Raw genomic sequence first — 17,906 nt, 5'->3', positions numbered from 1 at the left:
GTTCGTGTTCATAAAGTGTAACACTCATAGGTAACTAAGCTCTTTTTCCAAAAACGAAACGCGAAAGCCAGCCGGATATCTCTAGAAACTAAATGAAATGGAAGTCGTAGATACGTGCATATGTAAACTACATGAATCGTCACAACACTATTGCACTGTGAGTACCTACCGATTACCGATCTTCAAAATTTCGAGAATGCACGGAAACGGCTAAGGAATATTCTTAGAAATTCACAATAATATGCTTCAGATAGCTCCTGTGAAATTTTGAGATGAGAAATTCTACTGGAGACCTGCGGGAATTTCTCAGCGGGCGGCACGTCACTTACTTATTCATAAAACTAAAAGTGACTGAAAAACCACGGAAATGTTCTTTCAGCATTCACTTGCCTGCACGGCACTACCTAATTGTAGGCTTGTATCGTATTATACTTGTTATGCGAGTACTATCATATTAATTTATAATAAGTAGTGTTACTTACATATATGAACTATAATATAGTACATATTACGATCTATATACCTCATAGAAGAAAAAAATAGTGTCGGTGCAAAAAGTCTAGCGGCCTGCCACGGCAAACAAACGAGATAACTATGTGCTTACCTATTATCATGCATGTAATGTGCTCGGCTACTTTACTACTAATATTATAAATGCGAAAGTTTGTGAAGATGTTTGTTACTCTTTCACCCAAAATTTTCTAGACAGATTTTCATGAAATTTGGTACAGGTACGGGTAGAACATAACTTGGAATAACACATAGGGTACTTATTATCCCGAAATTCCCACGGGCGCGAAGCCCCGTGGCTCAACTACTATGTAAATGTGTTCGTTACTATGTCTAGGAACATTCGCGGTCACCGGCATTGTAGCGCAACTAATAGTTTCCTGTTTCCGAACGTGTCTGATTTTTTATATAATAAAAAACTGAATGATATGATACTGGAGCAATTTTAATGAGAAATTACGTCAACTGACTGTCCCCTGAGAGCAAATGTAAGAAATGCGGTAACAATTGTCGTTTTCAAAGAGTAATTAAAGTCTTGATTACACTTAATAAAGGTAGAGGTGGTTTAATTTAGGATAATTGAAAAGACAAATGGCGTGCTTTAGTATCATCTTTAACTAGGTACGTAAGGTGGCACGGATTTCCTCCCGACCTCTAATGCTACGTGAAAGACTTAATACCGAATACATTTTTATATACATTTTGTTTATCACCAAGTTTATCACCACTAGCGGCTATCCTGACTTCACTCGGGTAAAACATATAATCTAAATCTTCTTCAGGTATGTATTGGTGAAAACCGTGCAAAAATCTGCCCAAGTGTTATTGAATTTATCGTGAACAGACAGATACGGCAGAGGTCGACTTTATTTCATTATATGTAGTGACAACGTAGATCTGATGGCTTTATTAATTAATTGATTTAAAAGAGTCAAAGCGAAGCAAATTTCCAATTTCAACTCATAACTTTACTGCGTACATCACACACATCTTGTCAGGCGATCTTATCGCCTGAGAATCATAAATCAATATTTCAATGAAAGAAGCGTCTGATATCATCAATAGGAATGCCACTTCCACATCGAATTAATAAACGCATTAACCAGTCTCCGACGAAATCAGAAACTACGATCGTGCGTACGCACAGGTCATGCTCTGCGCCGACACATCACGCGGACACGCCTTCCATTGACAAACGAAACATTAATTTCCATAAACCACTTTCAGCGAACTCCGCAATGAACGTGGTATTTGAATTACGATGTTACGCTGCTGACGCATATGGGTGATGTAACATCTCAACGGTTTGCATCAGATAAATTCCTGAAACGTTTGAAAAACCCGTTAGCTAAAAGTTAAGTATTTATTTGTCTGTATTTTAACCTTCGTTTTTTGTTGAATGCAGCGGTTGTTGGTTTGGAACTTTGCATTGATAAAGGCGAAAATTACAGCAATCACAGTTGAATAAGTTATTATACCTATTGCGAATAAAACTAATGCGTACAAATTAAATAGCTACCGTGAAAAAACTATTATTGTAATCACGCTTTTGTCCTTATGTTATTATCTGTAAATAAGAATAATGGAATACAATGTGCCGGTTATGTTTTATGTTATTTCTATGAGCAGCGGGTTAGCCTTAACACATAAGAGTTAAAGAAAAGAGGTCATTAATTACATTGTGCTCTCCCAATAAGATAAGCCCAACCCGGCGGCCCTGAAAGCTACAAATGTTTAATTAGTCAGATAAAATATTTAGGTAAATAGGTACTAAATAATGAAAAATTGTACTCGCATGTCGTATCTTTTATGGATTAATGACCAATAGTAGATCGGTCGGCTGTCGGAAGATTTTCCGGCGGGCTGCTAAACAGGCCAAGGTGCAAACTGAGGTCGATCTACAGTGCAGTATTAAATGGAAACCTGCATAATTGCTGCCTAGGTATTTTCTTGAGACATTGAACACTGATAAAAGTGGAATTTCTGTTCTAGGAAGGTGGTCCGTTGGTTGAATTTCAACGGCGGCGATTATTGCATATTTAGAATTCCCATAATTATGTATTAATTGTCTTGTAATGTCAAATATCAATATATTTGTCGGTATTTACTAAATAAACTACAAACAAATTTGCTCAATTAATTTGATTTGATAGGTTCGACATATTCTATTCGTAATCTTAATGTAATATCTTGGTTGCTATAATGTTGAATAAATTTATGTAGACTAGAATTACAGATCACATTATTATATCTATCTGACGGATACGGAACAATGCTTCCTCAATACCTATATGCAATAAATTATTTAATACTATTCTATAAATACTAAAAACTTGTGAGCACAGAGAAACTTACATTATTTACTTCATAGCATAGGAAAAAAATAACACCACATATATTTTTTATTTCATAATTAACTATTTCAATTAGTAAATTAAAATCTTTGTCTTCTAGAAATAAGTTCAAACACCTTCTTCTGTTTTCTTCAATAGAGATTTCGTGTTAAAGAATATATTACTTATTTCGAACCGTGCATGCAAACGAAGCGGACACAGCTAGTAAACTACAAAAATACATACTGTGTTGTTGTTTCCTCATATATTATTGGTCTTTGATTGGTTTTTGAGCTCCTTCTAGAATGAATTTCAATTTCATTATTGCTAAAACTGATGTCGCAAATGGTTTAAAGGCTGATATGACTTTTACGTCTCTGTCAGTTTAGAGGCAAGTTGTCACAGACACCAATGAACTAAACTGTCAGTGTGCAAGTTTCTTCGCTATGTGTTCCTTAAAATAATAATTTAATGCCGATGCAAATTAATGTACCTATCTTAAAATGGGTGGGAATTGTTAGGGTTTCATTTAATCGTGTGTTATAAATAAAATTAACATCGTGACATGTATTGCACGGCCATTATCTACTATATTACATCGTTTCCGCTTCCGGCATGAAATCAGTAGTTCAAAATAAACCCCTGGAGTGGTTAGTAGTTTAACTACCAGTTAAATTAGAACCACGATGGAAAGGAACCCGAGAAAAACATATTATAAATGCGAATGAGAGTTCGTTTGTTATATCTTCATACTCTATCATTTCAACGACGGAGTACGGAAAAGTATGCCTTTTACCGTAGAAAACAGCATAGTTCCCTTGCAAAATACACGCGAACGAAGCCGCGGGGAAAATATAGTAATATATCTTAGTTTAGCTATTACGGTTTGTTTGTAAGACTGTTAATTTAGATCCAAACTCTCGGCTATATTTTCTTGACATGTAGATTTGTCACATTTTCGTCCTAATAGTGAGCTATTAAATATGCGCAAATAAAATTATAAAGTGAATGGTTCATTTCTACGTCGAATTTAGCCCCGAAATATACTTATTTTTATGTTGAAACGTTCAACTGAATTCAGATTTCCATGTCAGGGTTGAAATTAATAACACACAATGCAAAAGACATCAACGCATCTCATTTGCATATTTTTCAAAAAAATAATTATTTTATTTTATGAATCTTGTCAGGTAAAGTCCCGTAATAATGACGTTAAGATGTAACATAATTTGTGTATTTAACTTGTTCTAAACACCTATAATAAATACTAAAATGTGACTCAGCTTCATTCATATAAGCATTCATCTCAGAAAAATGCACTAAATATATTAGGTAATAGTACAACTGATACACAATGCATTATATTACATTGTTTGAAAACAATAGGTGCATCATACGAGTAGATAATAACAATAGCGCCTTACATATTGTCGTGTTGCATATAAATATATTAAAAAAATGTCCATCGTATGAATATGTCATTATATTATAAGTAACTCGTGAAGTATCAATTGCACTAATTGAAAGGAAAAAACTATATACAGCCAACATAATGCCAATAAACAATTATTTGTTTTGATTTTTAAATTACAATGTAATTTAAAAATTTATTTAAATTACAATGTAAGTTAAATTACAATTACATTGTAATTTAAAAATCAAAACAAGTAATTACAGGTATTTTCTTGACAAAACTAAAATGCTAAGAAATGTGGCATTTTCACCCCAGATAAGGTTAGAAACTAAAATCACGCAGACTCGGGCGAAGCGTAGGGTAAATGAAAGGTTTCTATAGTTTATTGACTGAAAAGTTACCTCGCGGCCGAACCCGCGGGCAGCAGTTACAGTATATCTATTTGCTCTATTATACTAAGCAAGTACGTATTTATCACGTCTTACGTCCAATCCTCCAAGAGTATCCTTAATCCCTTAAGGCTGTATTGTTGCAAAGTCTCACCATCGTCACGCGTGCATTATGTGCATACTAAACACAGGCGCCTTGACTTTGTTATTGCCAAAGATTTTCATTTCCGCGAAGAAAAGGAAATTCGAGGGTTTCCGTAGTACCCATTTCCTGGAGACATTTTTATATATCTATCCTCCATAAAATATAAAGATTTTCGTGGCCACCGTTGTCTGTTTCGTAGCCTGTGTTTTTGCTGTGACTACTTTGTGTAATAAAGAACTATTAATGCTTTGCAATAAATTCCTTTATCTAGTATAGAATCTTAATTTGGAAAGAGGATTTTTTAGTTTTCGCTAATAAACAAAAAAAATGGTAAAAATGTGATGGTGGCCATAGTGTGCAGTTATGTATCACCTTAATGCAAACGTCTGTCTGTTCGATGTTTGTCCCGAGGTCAAATATACGCTAAGTTTTATAAATCCACCGCCAAAAGGCTGCAAAGTTTAAATAAAAACTCAAAAAATACTGAGCGAACCCACAGGCAACAGCGATAGTGTATCTATATATAATAATGGAAGCTATTCAACTTGAATATGAGGAAGGAAATACGTGGTAAATATATCTGTACTAAAGTATGCGTATAAAATGTAAGTACGTCGTTGTTATTACCTACCTAATATATCTAGGCAGGTATTTAGGGATAGAACAAACTCTTAATATGTATATTTTTCCTTGTAGTAACGAGGTAAAATATTATATATAAATATTATATATAAACAACAATACATTTTGAAAGTTTACATCTTGAAAAAGTTTTTTCTGAATCCGTTCACACTGTCTACCTATACGTAATATACGATTCTGTAACAATTCGTTTGGCTATAATGACCCATAGACAGAATATTCAATAGACAATGTAGACGCGCCATTATACATCACATTAAAGGATATAACTTCAACATAATAGTGTCCTCATCTCGCATGCGAACGGTCTCGCAACTCGTGACAATTCAGGGGTGCTATTTTTGAATGTATATGTATCAATCACTAAAAATCATTGAGACGATAAATTATCATTTCCCTTAACAGTTTAATTTTCAGTTTAATGTTTGACAGTTTAATGTTAGTGGACTCATTTACACGCCTCACTATCTTTAGCCACTTTGTGCGATACAATGATTTTCTTTAGGCGCTTTAGGCGTTTTATTTCACTTACCTAATTGTTATTATGACAGTATATAAGTAATTATTAAACTCATCTTGACTCCACTAAACTTCTTATTCTACCTTCGATTTTCCTTTATGTACCTTTGTGATGAAATTATCATAGATACAAAATCAAGATGAAAAAAAAGAAAACATTTTTATTACCAGCATTAGTAGAATAATAATTAATTAAATATCGCTTATTCCACCGGTTTTTGGATAGTAAAATATATTTTAAAATTGCACCCTAGGCTCAGTATGCTGCCAGCATTCATGCACATTAGGGACCAGCAGAATAATCGTGTCTACTTTAGCAGTGTCTAAGAAATGACTATCTCTTAGTACATAAGTAATGACTATGTAAAGATTGTTTAACTTTTAATCAAAAAAGTTTAGCCTAACAATGTGTTGCAATTATTACTCTTAGTGATGCTCGATTCTCACTTTGGTATTAACCAATAGGCAGATGATAAACTTTTGTTTTGATGACTATTCGGAGGTCCATATATTAATAAAAACACCAGCGATTAAAAATAAAATCATACATTTTTGGGAACGTCCAAACGCAGTATTGGAGCGAAATGACACGTAGAAGTTACGTCACGACTTGGTAATATGTAAGTTCGCAAAAAATAATAATATAATAATTGTTTTTATAATTTATTTATTTTTCAACATTGAATATGTGCTCGTGGCAATCTATAAATCGTACTGAATTAAATATTTTTAGACTTTTATAATATTGTTGTCTCTATAAAGAACAAACTTTCTTCGTTGCTCCATAACAACATAGTCGTTTATCAGATAACATAAATAGGATATCAGAGATAAGTATAGCTTGTCAATTTTAAAAGTAGTGCTCAATAATTTAATCTGAGACGAACAAGAAACAAAGTTAAAAATCAGGTTAAATTAATTCTTATGACAGCGAAAGCAAGCTTTTGACAGATACAAGGCTTCATTTCTGCGTTGCATTTCTGTGACAAACAACTGGTTCTTGTAATTGAATAGAAATTTTGCAATTAGTATATATTTATATGTATATTAGTATATAGATGTCTAATATCTAAACCCATATATACATATGTATAGATGCGTAAATTCTTGTATCCACGTAGTCGATAGCTTCCTTAAAAAAATATTTGACGATGAAATTTTTGTATAAAGTAATTATTAAAATAAACAACAGTTAATCTTAAGGACCATTACACAATGTAGTCGTAATTGACTAAACCAAAATTGGTTGCCATCAAAGACCATAAAAATTTAATAAAATGTTATGGTGGCGTTAGTGTACTGCTGGATATAAAATTTTGATTTTAGCTGATTCTGTTCAGCTGTTGAAGCAAATAAGACAATAAATAATAAGACAATGAACTACTTCTTATATAGATTTATATAAGAAAATATAGATTCCTTGGGTAGTGTGGGTGGTCTCTTAGTACCTACTCAGAGATCCGAAGATTCAATATAAACAATGTAATACTTAATTATCACAACCAAGTTTTTAATTTCATACCTAATGGATAATAATGGAAATGTGGCTGATGTTTAAAAAAGCAGCCAGTCTGTATTATGATCCAGCAAATCGATATATTTACCTATAAAAGTATTTTTCAAAGGCAACATGAATGAATCATCAGTAGGTAGTGCCTGTTTGGTATGCATCAAAGGTGATAGACATATTCTGATGATGGTGTGTCGTACATTGGTTATACTACGTGACCAGAATGGTCAGGAGATCGCTAGAAGGGGAGGTCTCGCGACTAGTAAATTAATAAATAATTATAGATTTGGACTAAATATATTTATCATTAGCGCTCGTTATGCAATTACATTTATATAAAACTAAATTAACCTTAAAAATAATAAAGTTTCCTTCAATTCTTTCCTTCTTTTTTTTTGTAAAATTGTAAAGTAAATAATATGCTTAATTTCAATTTTAAAGAATTTTTGTTGTTTCCGAAAAAAGTACTTAATGCTAATAAGCAATTAATGCCTTCTCCATACGCGATTCTTGTTCAAGTTCATTAGCATAGTCATACATTTCAGCGATTAGCCCCACGATGTTTACTACACTAATTTATTTTTACTCAATTAATTAATTAATATAAAACAAGCTTCTTCATAATATGGGCCTGTGCATTATTTATTAATTTGCCTTATGTCATAATTGTCCACCGAGGCCCATTGACGCCGCCGAGTAGAAAATCTTAAAGTGGAGCAAAACTAAAATAAATGCAAAGTATTGTAAAAGATATGATTTACTGAGCGTAATCATAACAGTTATGACGAATGACCCTCTAAGTAAACAATACGCTTTAGCCGATATTGTACGAGCATTTTTTTATCGCACTAACTGTGGCATGCTTTAAACATGGCCGCGACCGCCGGCGCCATTCAGTACACCCGCAACTGGCTGGCGACGGCACGCCTCGATCGTGAATGCTACAAATATTTTACGAAAATTAAATATCAATTAAAAAATAAATAAAATTACAGAAAAAGTGACCATCAGGATTTCTACATTCAAATCCTCAAGTCCTCAAGAGTTATTTTTTTTTTAAAGTGTGTTTATGACGTTCGCGTTTATGCTATTCAGCCGGCGTACGAAATTTGAATTGGTCAAGGTCTGTTTGGTTTTGGCCTTTTGGTGAACTGTGAACAATTTTTGAAAACCCTGAGTGCATCCAGGTGAGTGACACTAACCGGCATTTTAGGCTAGAGTCTAGACTAAACTTATTTTTAAACTTGCGAGCACGGGATGCGCGCCGAACTATTTTTGGAACACGCACGTTCGTATTCGCATCTAACTATGTTCTAACTGAAGTGTATGATTCTCAGGTTACAAAATATTATTGATTAAAAGTTAATCAAACTTGTTAAAGTTTGACGTGACTTTACAGGACCTTACTTAAATATACAGAATATTATCTGCATATTTTACACATGAAAATCGAAAATGAAATGTTATTATAAACTTTTAAATGTTCATTTCCAAGTAAATAAAATTACAGTAATTTAATTGAAGATGCTAATTTAAAGTATAGTCATAATATAAGTATAACTATAAGCTCCTTTGGCAATTAGAAAACACAAATTAAAACTGTAAGTCACGTTGAGTCTGCAATTTAGCCATGGATTAGCTAATGAGTTCATTCACACTAAGATGGCCAAGAATGTAATTTCAACTATGTATTTCTAAGACATTAATAAGATAACCGCCTCAAAATAAATGGCATTGAATTTATGGAACAAATATACGTAAAAATTATATAAAAATACACTAATTTAGTTATTTTGGCAAAATATTCTATCTATCTGTCAAACATGTATAAATTTATGATTACCGTTTGGTACTTATTGTATGTATGTATTTATCTTTCGAGTTTAAGTTAAAAGAATTGGTTCAGAAAGCAAGATCCATGTTACAATAGCAAGACTTTATTTTAAAGAATATAACTATAAAAGTTGATGCATTGCTAGTTTCTGATATATTATAATTAAATATATAATATGTAAATTACAATGTCGCAAAGTATTTTTTGTGCTACATTTTTATCTTATCAGTTACTTTGAAATATGGTCACACAAAGCTATTACCACCAGTAAATACGATAGCTCGTTGGTAATGTTACTTATAATGTCAAAAATATTAGATAATTTATATCATTTACTTAATGATTTTAATTGTTATTTATTTATAACAATAGAATGAGTAGTGATCATTGATGTGAATATACAAATTAATTATATCTTTGATGATATAGGCAAGCAAGACTATTTGCACTAGGTATATAATAATAAAAAATACATTACTTAGTCATATTAAAAAAAAACTATGCTTTTATGTGTGAAATTCTTAAAAAATATCTTTAAACCGTTTAATCTACATTGTCAACAAATAGTTTTATTCATAAAAATAGTGTGCGAAGACCTTGGATCGTAAATAAGAACGTGTTTCAATCAAGTGAACGTACTAAGCATGTTATATTTCTAGATTGTGTATCAATACGACAATATGACCTTTCACTGTCAACACTACACCAATCAGATTTATTATAGTTCTTAGGTTTATCTCCGTCATTGATACGTACAGGGTGTTTTTTAAATAAATTTAAAATTATATTTTCTACTATTTTTGAAGTCATTTGGAAGTTGGTGAGTTTACTGAACATGTTCTGAAAATGATTGGTGTTGTTTATAAAAACACCATATATAGCCGAGCTAGTTGTATATAGGTATATATTTAACTTTATGTCCGCGTTAAGCTAGTCATAAACTTTAACCATATGATTGTATATGTACTTTCTGCAATTCAGTATTGGTTATGAGACTTACATTATCTTGTCACGTGTTATTAAAAAAAAACAAATATATTTCATTTTTAATGATATGTTTATGTTTCATATATTGCCATATACATTATCGCTAAAAGTTTAACTACCTAATTCTAATTATTCATTTAAAATTACATTACTTTTTTTTTTATTTAATGATTGTTTGTTTAGTAAATAAAAATAACTTTACTTTTATAAACATGTTTGTAGAAGTGACAAGGTTTATTTTTTAATTGGAGACTCAATGAAATTTACGATGGTCGTAATATTTACTTACTAAGTTCACGATGCAAACTCTTAGTTCACTCTTTCTTTCTCTTTCCAACAAAGGCCTCAGCACTCATTTATGTTTGAATTATGACTCATATGCTAAAAAATTTAACAAAGATTAAATACTCTAGTCTCTTCGTAGTCTATGGCAAGCGCCGTCTAAATTTTGTCACAGTATTGTAAAACAATTGGCATCAGTCAACTGTGAACGACCGGGATGACGAAATTTGGATCAAACAGCAGACACCCTTGCGATTATATATGTTTGTTTTATTTCTATACTTAGTGTTTATAGTTGACGTGTGGTTCCCGCCCTAGAACATGACCTTTACATACCCTCCGATGTCGTACTAGACGACTAAGCTTTGAAAGCTGATAGGCAACGACATTTCTAAAGACGCAAGCAAATTACAGACGATTTTTAAACAAAATCTTCAAAACCCTCTGGCTTGGAAGCGTCACAACAGCAAATAAAATCGGAAAAATCGAGTATTTAAGAGTTAAATTAGCACACTTTCTTTAATTTATTTATGGTTTTATGGCGTCACTATCACTAATCAAGTGCCCAATTAAGATAACAGTGGAATCAGAAAGAACTAACTTGGTTACAACCATCGTTATTCTTCACAAGACAAGCTCAACATCTACATCCAGTAGAATTTGTCGTTGTTAATTTAAATTAAAACAAGGTGTATTTTCATCTGTGGTAGTTTCTGAAATAATAATATAATAAATAGTAATTTATTATAGCTTTAAAATGATAAAGTTATTATATTTTTAACAACGCTTAGATAGGCGAAACGTAGTGCCTATGAAGGAATTATTCATGCTTAGTAGCAGTATTATCGTAATCAACAAAATTGTGGATATATTTATTTATTTACATTTATTTATTGGTTCTAATTTCATATGAAAATGAATATTTAAAAATGTTATGTGGGTATATTCATAAATTCTCCTTAATTAAAATATCCGTAGGTAGGTATACTTTTGGAGTAACTTTCATGTAATGTTTGCATAATGATAATGCGCGTGTGAACACAACGCGGCCCATATCGAGTTGATACCGCAACCTGCGGCGGACGAAAGTGGGTTGGTCCTTGATAAACTTTATTCATACTTTATTAGAGCATTCGTTTTCTGCAATTCATAATTTATTTTACAGATTGTCCTTTATCTTAAACAACTGTATAATTATTGTAAAATTATGACTTTTGAAAATCAAATTTAAACAAAGTATCTAATGATAAAAAAAGTCGTAAGTATTTACATTGCGATGCCCAAGTTTATGTTAATTATTATACATAATATAATCATGAAAATTCAATAACTCGAAGAAAATAATAGTGACCTCATCCTTCTTATCTATTATCAGATTTTAACCGTAAGTGGGATTCGTTCGAGTTAAATTTAATTAGTTATCGAGCGTGACTGCGGGCTAAACTGATAAGGGAACAATGTGCTGAAAATTAAATATTTGCGTCTTGCTTAGTACTAAGTTTGTATGAAACATTGGCAAAAAATAGTTTATTTATACAAAAAAAAAATTACATTAATAGTTACGTGCAATCTAACTTTGTTCAAGAAACATCCCAAATATTGGAAAATTCCATACATCATAAAAACCGTTCCATTTTAAAGCATCCGGAAAGCAAGCAAAAAACGCTCTATAATTTAAAAAAATCTACAAATAATAAAACCCCTATTAGTTTGAAGAATTCGGAGAAAAACAGACTAGCGCCATCTCATTCACATCTAACTGTGAAATATTGCCCAAAAAAATGAAGCCCACAGTGCCACCCATTCATAATACTTTTCCTAGAAAAAGACCCTTGGTGTGAGACTATTTCGGCTTCTTTGAGCGAACAATGATGTTTGGTCCAACAGTGGGGTTAGGACGCCGCGTATCTATCTGTTACTTTCTATTAAACGAAATACAATTTATAAATAAAATTCATAGCTATTATAAATGCGAAAATCTGTCTGTTCCGATTTCATTGCTAAACCGCTAAACCGATTTTGATGAAATGGTATACATATATGGTAAAAGAACTTTTTTCAAGAATTGATTCTTAAAAATGGCGAGTGAAATGAATATGAAAATAACATGTATATCTTCCGAATTCGCAGAGAAACTCATGCGGGCGAAAACGCGGGCAAAGATCCATAAACGCTAGTTATCCATAATAGGAAATAATTTGTCAACAATAAGTATGTTTATCAAAATATTTTTCATATTGGCTATTAAAAAATGCGATACGAAAAGATATCATGTCTTAATATTTTAAGAAGATTCAAAATTAATTAAAATTGTTTAGATGAAACAGACGTTTTTTCCGAAGATGAAAAATGTATTTAAACTGACGTATTAATATAACCATAATCATACTAAACCAATGGCAGTGCAAAACACATTCACAACGAAGTGTTATCACTCCTACTGATGATCTATTACATGTTTTTGAAAACTTCGTCATTTTCGTCCCATTTTGGCCGACAGCATACAAAAATTGTATGTTCACAGTCTCGCCACTGTTTGCTGAAGTTATTAAATACTGTCTCTAACCGACTAGTTACATACGTTTAAAAATTTCTGGTTGTTGTTGATATGGTTAACATTTTATAACACCGGTTTCGGTGTCTGCACGTTCTATCTACACGTGATATTTATGGAAAATTTTGATTCTTTGGTGAAGACAGAATTTCAAGTTTTTACAAAAATGTCATTTTTGTAACAAGCTTTACGTTGTAGTCAAATAGAACTTATTGCTTTCAATGCGTGACAAAAAATCATATACGTGTAGTAAATCATTAAGGAGTTCCCACGTCGAGAGCCGATCCTGGGTACACCGTCTGGTCGTGTGTATTATAATTATGCATTGTCATCCAAACCAAATTTTTATTCAACAAAATTTCAGGACCATCGGTTAAAGGTTAAAGCTACATAAATTGTCCGTTGCAAGATTCCACTTGAACAAGCTTAGCAACATACATATAATCGCAAGTTAAATTTCTGTAAACGGTAATATTTAGTTAAACATGAAATAAATTCAATATTGGCTGACTTTAGCTATCTATGTGGAGACTTTAATTACTAAAAGAAAACACTGCTATACCTATATGCCGTCGTATACCATGCGCCTCGTCTTATCTTTTAATCTAAACACGAAATTTAAAAACTACCAATTATTTTTGTATGCGGTAGCATCAATGGATCAAAGTTGAAAGTAATTCACGTACGAAAGTAGCTGGAAAATCACGAGAAAAGTTATAAAGGAAAAGTATGATAAAAGAAGAAACTGGAAAAGGAAGAAAAGATTTCAACGCGTTCAAAATCATTCAGTGTAAGGTTTTTTTAAATTGTCATTACCATTGATATAGTTAAAATTGTCTAATTTTTTTTTCTCGAATACAATTCTTGTGATTTAGCAATGTGACATGCAAACAATTTTGTCACAACTTCAACTGAAGAATTGGGAATTTTTCATTACGAAATTATGTTTAGATTACGAAATGATTAATCTGATAACTAAGAATGCCGTAGGCTGTGCTAAGTAGACAAAAAAAGTTGGCAAGCGGATCATGGGCTCCGACCACAGGCTCCGACGCTCTGTGACGGTGGAAAAAAACCGGCAAAATGCTCAGATGAGAGTTCAAATTAAAAAAAATAAAATTCATAGTTCCCAGCCAATAGATATAAAAGTTATTAAGGGAAGTAATAAATTATATTATTCCTGAGATATCGGTTCAAATGATTGGAGTATAATGGGAATAGGTTAATTGTGTTTACATGTGACTGTGCTGTTGCCATATTATGCATGCAGTTAATCCGGTACGTAAACATCGGAATGTTTTGTTATCGATAAAAAGTGGGTTTATTTATTCAAAGAAATGGTTTGTTTATTTCTTTCACGGATACAGTTATATTCAGTTCTGGATACAGAGATATTTTCTTTATCAAAATAAATTGTTTCCCGAACAAAATAAAGTTGAACAATGACTAAAATGATCTTGTCGATAAGTAAACTCCACTGGTATAGAAACAAAAATCTGTTTGTTCTCAATAGTATTGTATATAACCTATCTTCTCTTCCCCTTCTCCCACTTGAGTTGGGGTTAAGTAACTACTGTTAGCACAATTTTCTTCAATCTAGAAAATCTTAAAACTCAGGCTCATGGGATTCCATTTCCATATATAATTATATAAAAAAAGTATTTTTGTGTTTGCACATAATATACCTAACTTGCGAAGTCGTTATTTATAATAGTACGTATGAAATGTAATATACATACAACTGTTCAAATTCTCCTTGGGATTATGGAAAAGTACTGAATTTTTTATCCAAGACTATTAAATTATATTAAACATTAATGAAAAAATAATTCCGTATTGAATATCTAATGCCATTGAGGGAAAAAGATCATATTTTGAGCTGAATTATTGTGTTCACTCTTGAGGTTTTGATTAATTTTTTTTTAATAGATCTAGTGATGTAAAATGGTAAGCATGAAAACTTACTTTGGGCAGATCATATAATTTATTTGTGCTTTGAGGCTAGACCGTGAACGATTGCCCCTTCTGCCAGGCACGAAGAGAGATACAAATATTCACTTTAAATCCAATCTTCATATTGTTCATCTCACGATAAGCAATTAAGCATGAAATCAAGAGAAATGACAGTTGAAAGTGGCAGTGATTAAAGTTGCAGTCCTCTGCCATGTCATTACCGAGAAACCTGTCCACGTGATACACATTTATTTATAAATCAAATCAGACAGGAATGTCGCCGAAGCGACTTTCCACACTCGCATAGCACAAGTTTCTGCATGACTTATAATTTATTAGCTTTTTCCCGCGACTTCGTCCACACGGAATTTGTCTGAATCATTGATCGCAAGATACTCGAGTGCATTCCTAGTTGTATCTTTAGCCATGAAGCGGTCGCCAGGTGCCGCTTTCCTAGTTCTTCTTTTCGACTTCACCCGGCATTTTTAATTGTTAATTTGATCATTTGTCATTCGCAAGCATATCCTGTGTTGGATGATATAAAGCCAGCACTTCTTGGTTTTGGAGTTTCTGCTGGACCAGGCAAGGGGCCTAGTCAGACACTTGTTCCCTGTTTAAGTAAAATAAATTTAATATTTAGATAGTGAATTACATTACTCCACAGCACAGGCGTTATGTTTAGTGTGGAGCTATTTGTGTAAGTATAATGTATTGTTGTGCATAATATGTCATTTAAAACATTCAAATCAAATCACATATTAATATAAATAATATATAAACTTAATTGTATTAAATTTGAAGAAAAATAAATAAATCAAGAAGCAGTATCCTTTAGTATTTAAGGTTAGTAAAAATCGGTAGATAATTATTATGATTCAATATCAAAACAATTATTAGGCAGTAAGATCATCCTTATCCTTATGTGTGGGCAGAACGTATAACATAGACATAACATCAAGTTGTTCACAGTCTAGTCACAAAGCACAGATTATATAATATGCCCAAAGTAAGTTTTCATGTGTTTCATTTTGCACCGTATTATCAACATTTGATTTAATTAAATATAGTTTTTAAATTCTAAAATGTTGGCCTTTTTGACTGATAAATAAATAATTTTCATAATATTGTGATTGCACAATATCAACAGTATGTTGTATTTTTCCATAACTATACTTGTATCTCATTCGCAATAAACATAATTAAAATGAATGAATTAGATATTTATAGCTAAATAGACTAGGAGCTTATATAGTTTATAAATATTTTATCAATAATTCTACTTGAACGCAAATGTATTTATTTTAATAATTCATACAGACATTTTTTCTGACACTCCCATTCACATGTATCTATAAAACTAAACTAACAACTTTATATGAAGAATCTATTATATGAAGATTATATCAGGTTTTCATTAAAATATAAACATAGTGTTTATTTATCTATTCATATCTGATATCACCACAGTTATACAAAAACTGGTAGAACTCACAAATTAAAGTTGTACCTGAATTATCACAATTTATTATCTGTCAAAGTGAGGCCTCTAGTCTGGATACATAAGCATAAAAAAATAAAAACAAAATTTTATACTAATCGTAATTTCAAGAACAAGTCTTATAGGTTCCTGGCCTGGCACACAAAACCTGCTCCGCCAGTCGAATGACATAGAACTTGAAAATTAACATAGAATTATGCGATATATACGTAATCTGCGTCTCGCCACCCAGTAATTGATTCGCGTCCGTATCAATAGGTTCTTGTTTTCGTATTACCACCACAGTAACACCGAGATTGTATCCAGCCAGGTGGTACTCGGTGAGTTTGCCTACAGATTAATAAAACTTCAGGCCAACATGACCATGGCCGCTGCTGCAACTGCAATAGAGAGCCTCAAAAGGCGCAAATATAAATAAACATTATTGATACCTTCGGAGTTTGGTTAATTAATTTCAAAAAGGCAGATTGAGCAATTCTATGAAAATAGGACTGGAAACTTCTTTGGCCAGACACTAAGCACAATCTATGCTGCCAATCTTGACATTATTTTTTGGTATTTATTAAGTTTAGATTTTATTTTAATTGGTATAAATAAGTAGTAATATTTAATTTAAATAAAAGTACCATGTAGTATTAAAAATAAAATTGAATTATCGATTGAACCGTTATTACTAAGCATATTTTTTGTGTTACTACACTCGTGTCATATATTTGCTACGTTAAATAAGTGCTATCGTTGAATAATTAAGATATGGTCACGTTCAAGAAATAATTGGGGTTCAGAATGGCATCAAATTTTCTATAAATTAATGGAAAGTTTGTATGAAAATTTAAATAAATTTTACAAATTTAAGTAATATTTGCAGTAAACAAAAATTCAGATTAATTTTCATGAGGACTAATTGAACAGAGACCTACTTATGAGGATGAAAGTTTATATATTTGTAATTATCATCATCATCTTAGACGAGAAGTCCACTGCTACACATAGGATTCACCGAGTAATATTCCAGATTATGTGTCTTGTCGAAAAGTTAGGTAGGCTCTCTCACTAACTTCTAGACAAGACACATAAACTGTAATATTACTGGGTGAATCTCCACACTTGTCTTTCACTCTTCTTCTTCTTCTTCATATTCGCATTACTCATGGCTGAGGGTCGTGGTCATTACATCGAATGAAACACATGTAACAATTTTCTTGGCATTTTCTTTCACTCTTATATAATTTAATATGTAAGATTTCACTAGCCCCAGGAATAATTAAGATTTTGCTATCAGCAAACCTTGGCCCCCAGCGGAGGAAAACAGGCGGACTTGGTAAACACATCTCAG

At 32.0% G+C, this 17,906-nt stretch overlaps 1 protein-coding gene across 2 annotated transcripts in view; it reads left to right on the top strand.

Moving 5' to 3' along the window:
- Positions 1 to 8,351: 8,351 nt before the first annotated feature.
- Positions 8,352 to 17,906, top strand: part of LOC128672109 (uncharacterized protein) — a 28,709-nt gene continuing 19,154 nt past the window's right edge. Inside the window, exon 1 of one of the 2 annotated variants that reach the window (XM_053749027.2) lies at positions 8,352 to 8,649. The gene's annotated coding sequence lies outside the window, so the exon portion shown is untranslated. Of the gene's footprint in view, positions 8,650 to 16,780; positions 16,891 to 17,906 lie in introns of those variants that run through there. The other variant, XM_053749029.1, reaches the window with a different exon arrangement.

Source organism: Plodia interpunctella, chromosome 8 (assembly GCF_027563975.2).
Source record: "Plodia interpunctella isolate USDA-ARS_2022_Savannah chromosome 8, ilPloInte3.2, whole genome shotgun sequence".
NCBI lineage: Eukaryota > Metazoa > Arthropoda > Insecta > Lepidoptera > Pyralidae > Plodia > Plodia interpunctella.
This window is presented reverse-complemented; position numbering and strand designations above follow the sequence as displayed.